Raw genomic sequence first — 8,892 nt, forward strand, 5'->3', positions numbered from 1 at the left:
GAGTGGGTAGTCGAATTCACAGGGAACAGGGCTACTAGTACTAACTTCTTCTCTGTTTCTAACCTAATGATAAATGGAAAGGTGTGGTGATCTAATGTATGAAGAAATGAATACCGGAGACAAATATGCAAGGGTAAAATGGATGGAGATCTCAATCAGTAAAAGTGGGGTATTCGGGCAATGCTCCCCCTAGGATTTAGGTATTAGGTACCGAATAAGCAAAGTGTTTCTATGATGAGTAAGTTAAGTCGTGGAAATCCAAATATAATCGGATCCGGCCTCCCGATCACCGATACTAGTCGCCTACGAGGTCCCGGTGGAGAAATCGCTCAATCTCAACACCTCACACCACATATGACTGCAAAGCACTCTAGGGATTCCAAGAGTTGTATCCGATTCCTAAAGATTGATCCAACCCTAATTCCCGGGAACGGAGATTGAATACACTCAATCGGAAGGGAGAGGGGACACTCCACTATCTCATGACTCACCCTCTCAACCCTCTTTAATCTTGAAGTTCTAACTCTAATGGAGACCTCTCTCACATCAAAGTAACAAATCATGCAAATCCAACAACCACAAGGATTAATTAAACAAGCAAGCAATGAGAATACAAGATTAAAACTTAATCAAACTCGGATTAAATAGAAACACTAAGCAAATCCACAAAAGATGAGAATCCTAGGGTTCACAAGCCCAAATACCCTCTAGGGTTTTAGCTCTCCATGGAGCAACATACAAAACACACCATCAATGAATGAAAGTACATTAAAACCATAGAAATAAACCCCCTTATATATGAACTGATGGCCTTGATGGAGAGCTTCGACGTCTTGAAGGACCCACTCCGGAGCTAGGTTCACCGGTGGCTTCCTTGATGCTATGACGGAGGAGGAATCGATCAAAGTTGGTGACGAAGCGCCTCCAAAGCCGCAAAGACCTCCTCTCCAAACCCTAGCCATCTCACCCCTCAAGAGCCGCACAAAAGATGAGAAAGAATAGGGCAAAACGGCTATTTATAGGCCTTAGATCGCATCTGTCACATGCCCTCACTCGCCCGTGTGGATTTTCCACGCGGCCGCGTGGGCTACAGAAAATTCCACAAGGGCGTGTGAACAATAATTTTGCTACAGTACTTTTTACAAAACACGATCCGAACACTCTTCTCTTAAGGCCACATGTCCGGGCACACGTCCATGTGGTAGGCTATAAAACTTTTCTTCATCGACGTATCTTTGAGAGGTCTTGCAATCTTCACAAAAAGAAGAGATATGAAGATGTGGCTGCCTTTGTGCCCTTCCAAATAGTGAATTGACTTGAATCTTCTTGGAAGTTGGCACACATCTCCACGTTTATGAACTGCTCTCGTGTCTTGGTCCTTGAATTGAACAAGAACTCCCAACATTGTGTCTTTATAGCCTATCTTTGCTTCCTTTTTACTCTTCAAGGCATTCACAACCTATATGCATAAAAGAACACCAAATACACAATATGAGACATAAACCACAGAAAAAATGATGCTCACTGCATGTAAAACATATATAAAAATATGTCTACTCAAGCACTTATCAGTAACCTTGTGAGTGAGTGACACACCACGAGCGTTAGACAAAGCTAGGTTGGAGAGGGTTGAGAGGGTGTGTCGAGAGGTACAGGAGCGTCCCCTTTTTCCTCCGACCTGATAGATTCTACCTCCGTTCATTGAGTTCTTTGCGGCCATAATAGAGTGATTGGTCTAAGGGATGAACCTCCGCTGGGGCCTAGTTGCGCGTGCAATGGAGTGAAGCGTTGATGGGATCTTAGTATCTAGGGCTTAATTGTGGCTAGGGACCTTCCGCCTGGACCAAAGGGTTAGGTCTATAATTAGGAACCGATTTATCACTTGGAATCCTTAGAGCTCATTGCAACTTTATTCGAGTGCGAGGTTAAGAGGTTATTTAATCTTTCCTCCGGGACATGAATAGAGTTAGGCATAGTTGAGCTTAGATTTGGGACTATGTATGTAAGGATTTCCACGACTCACCATTGCATTGATTAGGAAGCATAATAGAGAGTTCTTGCACTTGAAACGATTTTCCTAGGTGAAGCATCATCCGAGTACCCCATCTTTATCGATTGCTTTGCCTCCTCCTTACTTTTGCTCTCTTACTTGTTGCTTTTAATTATTGAGAATTGAATCATTATCACACTTATCATTGTTGATACTCCATATAGCTAAGAATCGAATTAAATGTCTTTACTCCCTAGTCCCTATGGATTCGACCCCGCTGACCCGGGATTATTACTTCGACAAACCCATGTACTTGCGGGATATACGCAAGGGGACCTTGTCAGCAGACATACGCCACTGTGTCTTCTCGGGTTAGATCTTTGAACCTCTACAGAGAAACACATTCCTGTGTGCAAATTCAACTTTGGCATGTGATCATCACAAGGTCGTTCACGGGGGCAGACAGATGCCCTTGTGTCCTCTCGGAATGAGCTCTGAACGAAACACACGCCCGTGTGAAAATTCCACACGCCCGTGTGTCTTCTCTGGATAACTTAGAAAAATTATAGGCTTTGCAGAAAATTTCTGAACATTTACACTCTTTGAAAGCCTGCCTATATGTGCACAAGTAACAAGAGAAACATTAAAAACACGCTCAAACGACCAAGATACTTCACCAATCACATTTAAGCACACTAAAACACCAACAATCAAATAGAAAAACACAGCAATAGCATGTAAAAGATCAAAACACCAACACTTAAGCTTTTATTCATTCAAACACTAACTAATACCTAGAAAAATAGTAAAAACTTGGGTTGCCTCCTAAGAAGTGCTTGTTTAACGTCACTTAACTTGACGTACCTTTTCTTACCTCACGGGGGCTCATAGATGAAGGTTTTCTTCTCACCAATAACCTGAAAGTATGATGAACATAATGTTTTGAAGGTAGAGAAAGAGTTATCGAGTTTGTTACCACACAAGGGTTCATCACCCTTACTCCGTTCTTGCATGTCCCCATTAACCTTGGGGCGTTTCTTGTGACGTCTCCTTCCACGCTTCATCTTTTTAAGCACACTCTTGATCATCCCAGGGGTAGGTTACATCTTCTCTTGTAGACCAAGCATCAAGACTTCTTCATTCAACACTCCTTGATCTAGCACCCCTTCATGTGGGTCTAGATTCATCGTTTCCTACACATATTCATCTATTAGTTCACCAGTAGTGTCAAGGAAAATAAAGAATATCATCGAAGTCTAGAGAATATCTCATGGCTTTGATGAGGAGGTATGTAAGCTCGTCATCCCCAACTCGTAAAGTCAACTCTCCGCCGCCCATGTCGATAAGAGCCTTGGAAATACGCATGAACAACCTCCCAAGTATCAGCGGAACATTGACGTCCTCATCAACATCTAACACTACAAACTCCACAGGAAATATGTACTTGCCAACCTTCACAAGTACGTATTAGATGATGCCCCTCGGATGTCTCACCGTTCGGTCCGCCAATTGTAATGTCATCCGAGTGGTCCTAGGCTCTCCCAAGCCTAGCTTTTGGAAGAAAGTATAAAGCATGATGTTAATACTAGCGCCTGAGTCTGCCAATGCCTTCTCTTCACCTAAATTACCAATGTTGCATGGAATGATGAAGCTTCCGCGGTATTTCTTCTTATTTGGCATATTTTTTTGCAACACCATCGAACATGAAGCATCTAGAATCACAAATACACTCTCCTCCAACTTCCTTTTATTGGTCAAGAGGTCCTTGAGAAACTTTGCATAATGAGGCATTTGAGACAATGCCTCCACAAAAAAAACATTGATGTGCAACTTCTCTAATAGACCCAAGAACTTCTTATATTGCTCATCATTTTGGTCATTCTTCAATCTTGAAGGATAAAGGATTCTTGGCTTGTAAGGTGGGGTTACCACCTCCTTTCCTTTAGTGCTCTCCTCAACCTCAAAGACCTCATATGCTTCTATATTTGTCTTCTCACTAGGAGTTCTACCTTCAACCTCACGACCACTTCTCAAAGTGATCACCTTCACATGTTCTATCGTATTGGTTTCGGTGTTGCTAGGTAAACATCCTTGAGGTCTCTCCGATAAAGACTTTGCAATTTGCCCCACTTGATTCTCCAAGTTGTGCAATGATGCGGTGTGGTCACGAAGTGTGGCTTTAACCGATTGAAATCTTGTATCCAATGATTGGATGAACTTGGTTAAAGCCTTCTCTAGATTGGTCATCTGGTTTTTCAACCTTGAAACTCGGTTCTCTATGTTCAGGACTTGTTGTTGTTGTTGTTGAAAACTGGGTGTTGCCATGGATTTTTGTTGCCCTTGATTACTGCATGAAAGATTCTGGTGGCTCCTCCAACCCAAATTGTAGGTGTTGCTATATGGATTGCCTTGATTTCTTATTGTATTACCCACAAAATCCACTTGCTCTACTGAGGATGTACAACTAATGGATATTAGGCAGTCAGATGGACCATTTCCTCCCCACACCCTGTGTAACTCGTTACAGCCGCCATTCTATTAGAAGTTAGAGTGTCTAACTTCTTGATCCAAGACTCCACTTAGGCTTCCAATGAGGTAACTGCATCAATCTCATGAAGTCCAGCTACTTTCTTACTGTCTCTTGTATTCCACTGATAACTTGATAAGTGCTTGTGCGATAAGAAAACAAAGTGTTCTTTCCTTGTGTTGAGCATTAATTTTCTCGGATTTTAATGCTAATTTGGTTGTATTAATGTTACTTTTATGCAGGTAGGGTTGTGAGGCTAATTTTGAGAGAAAGAAGCCAAAGTGGGTTGTAATGCACTAATTTTGAGGAAATCTTGCTGATGTTGAAATGCGAAGACAAAGGTCAGGTTCCAAATGTAGGAATGTGTGCCAACCTCCTCGTACTCGAGATAGCACAACTATTCGGAGGGGCACAAGGGCAGTCACATTCAAGCATTTCGACTTGTGCATATAGAACAAGATCTCCACCAACATGTCCGTTATTGAAGAAGCAAGGCGATCCACGACGTAAAAGTGTACCCGTTTGCATTACTGATAAGTGCTTGTGCGATATGAATGCGAAGCGTTCATTCCTTATGTTGAGCATTACTTTTCTCAGGTTTTTACATTAATATGTGTGTTTTTATGTTACTTTTATGCAGGTAGGGTTGTGAGGCCAAGTATGAAGGAAATAGGCCAATGTGGATCATAATGCACCTATTTTGGAGGAGATCTTGCTAAGGTTCAAATGCGAAGACATAGGTTAGGTGTGAGATGCTAGAGTGTGTGCCAACCTCCTCGTATTCGAGTGAGCACATTCATTTGGAGTGGCACAAAGGCAGTCACACTCGAACATTCTGATTTATGGATATAAGAACAAGAGATCCACCAACGTGCACATCATTGAAAAGGCAAGTGATTCACGACGTAAACGTGTGCCCGTTTGCGTTACCCCAATGAAAGTATGGAATTCGGGAGTACTGTAGCAAAATACTGTAGCAAGGACAGTAGCAGCCCGACCGAGAAATCAGAGAAACAGAGAATCCACACGGGCGTGTGGAAATTATCCATGCCCGTGTGGAAATTCCACAGGGGCGTGTGACATCATACACGCCCGTGCAGTCGCCCGATTCCAGCCCTATTTAAAGCTGATTTCAGCCCCGATTTTGGTATTCTTTTCTCCATCTTTTCCACAACTTGTGAGAGGACTTCGGCTAGGGTTTCGAGGGGTATTGGCCAAGGTTTTGGAGAAGTTCTATGGCTCCAACATTGTGATTCCATTAGGAAGAAGGTTGGTAGGGGAGCTTCGATCGAGGCATATCCTATATCGGACGAAGGATTCTTTAGAAGACGAGTAGAGGACTCTCCACAAGACCATCGACATGACCATCGAGGTGGTTTCTTTATGGGTTCATTGCTTTTACATTAGATTTCTTTGATTGTATTAAGCTCCATGGAGAGCTAAACCCCTAGTGGGTACTTGGATAATTGTGAACCCTAGGATGTATTTGTTTCATTGAACTTCTTTATTATGCTTTCAATAAATTGATGTTTATATTGAGTTCCAACCTTGAATGCTTGATTGTATCAACATTTCCCCTAGAGTGACACTAGGGTTGATAGTTCTTGTTGGTAACCTTGTGAGTGAGTGACACACCACGATCGTTAGACAAAGCTAGGTTGGAGAGGGTTGAGAGTGTGAGTCGAGAGGTACAGGAGCGTCCCCTTTCCCCCCCCCGACGTGATAGATTCTACCTCCATTCCTTGAGTTCTTTGTGTCCATAATAGAGTGAGTGGTCTAAGGGATGAACCTCCGCTGGGGCCTAGTTGCGCGTGCAATGGAGTGAAGCGTTGAGAGGTTCTTAGTATCTAGGGCTTAATTGTGGCTAGGGACCTTCCGCTTGGACCAAAGGGTTAGGTCTATATTTAGGAAGAGATTTATCACTTGGAATCCCTAGAGTTCATTGCAACTCTATGCGAGTGCGAGGTGTTGAGATTGTTCGATTTCTCCTCCGGGACATGTATAGAGTTAGGCATAGTTGACCTTAGATTTGGGACTATGTATGTAAGGATTTCCACGACTCACCATTGCATTGATTAGGAAGCATAATAGAGAGTTCTTGCACTTGAAGCAATTATCCTAGGTGAAACATTATCCGAGTACCCCATCTTTATCGATTGCCTTACCCTCTTCTTACTTTTGCTCTTTCACTTGTTGATTTTATTGTTGAGAATTGAATTAATTTCACACCTATCATAATTGATCTTCCACATAACTAAGAATCAAATTAAGTATTTTCATTCGCTACTCCCTGTGGATACGACCCCGCTCACCCGGGATTATTACTTCGACAAGCCCGTGCACTTGCAGGATATAAGCAAGGGGAACTTGTTAATTACCTCGATGAAAGTATGGATTCGGGAGTATTTCATGGCGGTGTTGTAGCAGGGTACTATAGGAAGCACTATAGCAAAGACACTGTAGCAGCTCTATTTATAACTGGCCGAGAAAATAGGAAAATAGGGAGTCCACATGGGCATGTGGAAATTGCACACGCCCATGTGGAAAATCCACACGGGTGCCCACATGGGCGTATAAATTCCCGATTCCAGCACATTAAAAGCTGATTTCAGCCTCGATTTTAGCAATCTTTTCTCAATCTTTTCCCCAACTTGAGAGAGGGTGGTGGCTAGGGTTTTGAGAGGTGTTGGCTAGGGCTTTGGAGATGTTCTACTGCTCCGATATCGCATGCTGTTTGGAAGAAGGTCAGTGGGAGAGCTTTCGTCGGCACCAATCCGAAAAGGTGTATCCTAGGCTGGACAAAGGGACCCTTACGAAGAGTAGAGGACTCTCCACAAGACCATCGCCATGACTAATGATGGGGTTTTCTATGTATGCTTTGTTTTTACATTCGATTTTATTGATTGTATATAGCTCCATGGAGAGTTAAACATCTAGTGGGTACTTGGGTATTTTTGAACCCTAGGATGTATTCGTTTCATTGAATCTCCTTATTATGCTTTCAATTAATTGTGCTTATTGTGAGTTCCAATCTTGGAGACTTGATTGTATAAATACTCCCCTAGAGTGACACTAGGGTTGAGAGTTCTTGTTGGTAATTCTTGTGAGTGAGTGACACACCATTAGAGTTAGACAAAGCTAGATTAAAGAGGGTTGAGAGGGTGAGTCGAGAGGTAGCGTAGCATCCCCTTTCCCCTCCGGTGTGATCTATCCTACCTCCACATTCAAAGAGTTCTTTGCGGCCATAGTAGAGTGAATGGGCTAAGGGATGACCTTCTGCTGGGGCATAGTTATGAGTGCAACAGAGTGAAACTTTGAAGTGATTTAGCACCTAGGGCTTAATTGTGGCTAGGAATCTTGCACCTAGACGAAAGGGTTAGTTCTATACATAGGAATAGGGTTTATCTCTTGGAATCCTTATAGCTCATTGCAATTCTATGCTAGTGCGAGGTTGAGAGGTTATTCAATCTCTCCTCCGGGACATGTATAGAGTTAGGCATGGTTGACCTTAGATTTTGGATCATGTAATTAAGGTTTTCCATGACTCATTGTTTCATTAATTAGGAAGTATAATAGAGGGTTCTTTCACTTGAAATGATTATATCCTAGGCGGATCAATATTCGGGCACCCCATCTTTATTGATTGCTTTACCTTCTCCTTTAATTGTGCTCTCTATCTTGTTGCTTTTATTTTCGTTATTTCATATTTTGTAACACTTATCACTATTCATCTTCCACATTAGTTAAGAAACAACTTAAGTGTCTTTATTCCCTACTCTTTGTGGATACGACACCCACTCACCTTGGATTATTACTTCGACACCCGTGCACTTATAGTTTACACGCATATACGGACGTGCGATAACTGTTCATAGCCATTTCTTTAATGAGAAGCTGGGCTTCTTCTGGGGTCATGCTCCCTATGGTACCTCTTGCTGCAGCATCAAGTAACTATCTTGTGCTCGGGTTCAACCCATTATAGAAAGTCTGAATGATCATCCACTCAGGGAACCCATGTTGAGGATATTTCCGCAGGAGCTCCTTGAACCTATCCCATGTCTGAAATAGAGACTCCAATTCCATTTGCACAAAAGAGGTTATTTCATTCCTAAGCTTTGCAGAATTTTCAAGAGGGAAATATTGAGAAAGAAAAGCTTCTACCATCTCCTCCCATGTAGTGATCGATGCTCTAAGTAGTGAATATAACCATTGCTTCACTCTCCCTTTTCAAGGAAAATGGGCAGGCCCTCAAATTTATAGCATCATCCGTAACACCATGACCTTGAGCATGTCACACACTTCCAAGAAGTTCTCTATGTGATCTTTTGGATCCTCATCGGCCAAACCATTAAACTGGGCCGACTACTATAACATC

The 8,892-nt window shown here is 42.5% G+C and overlaps 1 non-coding gene across 1 annotated transcript; it reads left to right on the forward strand.

Moving 5' to 3' along the window:
* The first annotated feature begins 8,526 nt into the window (after window positions 1–8,526).
* Window positions 8,527–8,633, forward strand: LOC120272845. Its single transcript, XR_005540380.1, has one exon. It is a non-coding gene; the product is annotated as a small nucleolar RNA R71 (small nucleolar RNA).
* The last annotated feature ends 259 nt before the right edge of the window (window positions 8,634–8,892 follow it).

Source organism: Dioscorea cayenensis, chromosome 11 (genome assembly GCF_009730915.1).
Source record: "Dioscorea cayenensis subsp. rotundata cultivar TDr96_F1 chromosome 11, TDr96_F1_v2_PseudoChromosome.rev07_lg8_w22 25.fasta, whole genome shotgun sequence".
Classification (NCBI taxonomy): domain Eukaryota; kingdom Viridiplantae; phylum Streptophyta; class Magnoliopsida; order Dioscoreales; family Dioscoreaceae; genus Dioscorea; species Dioscorea cayenensis.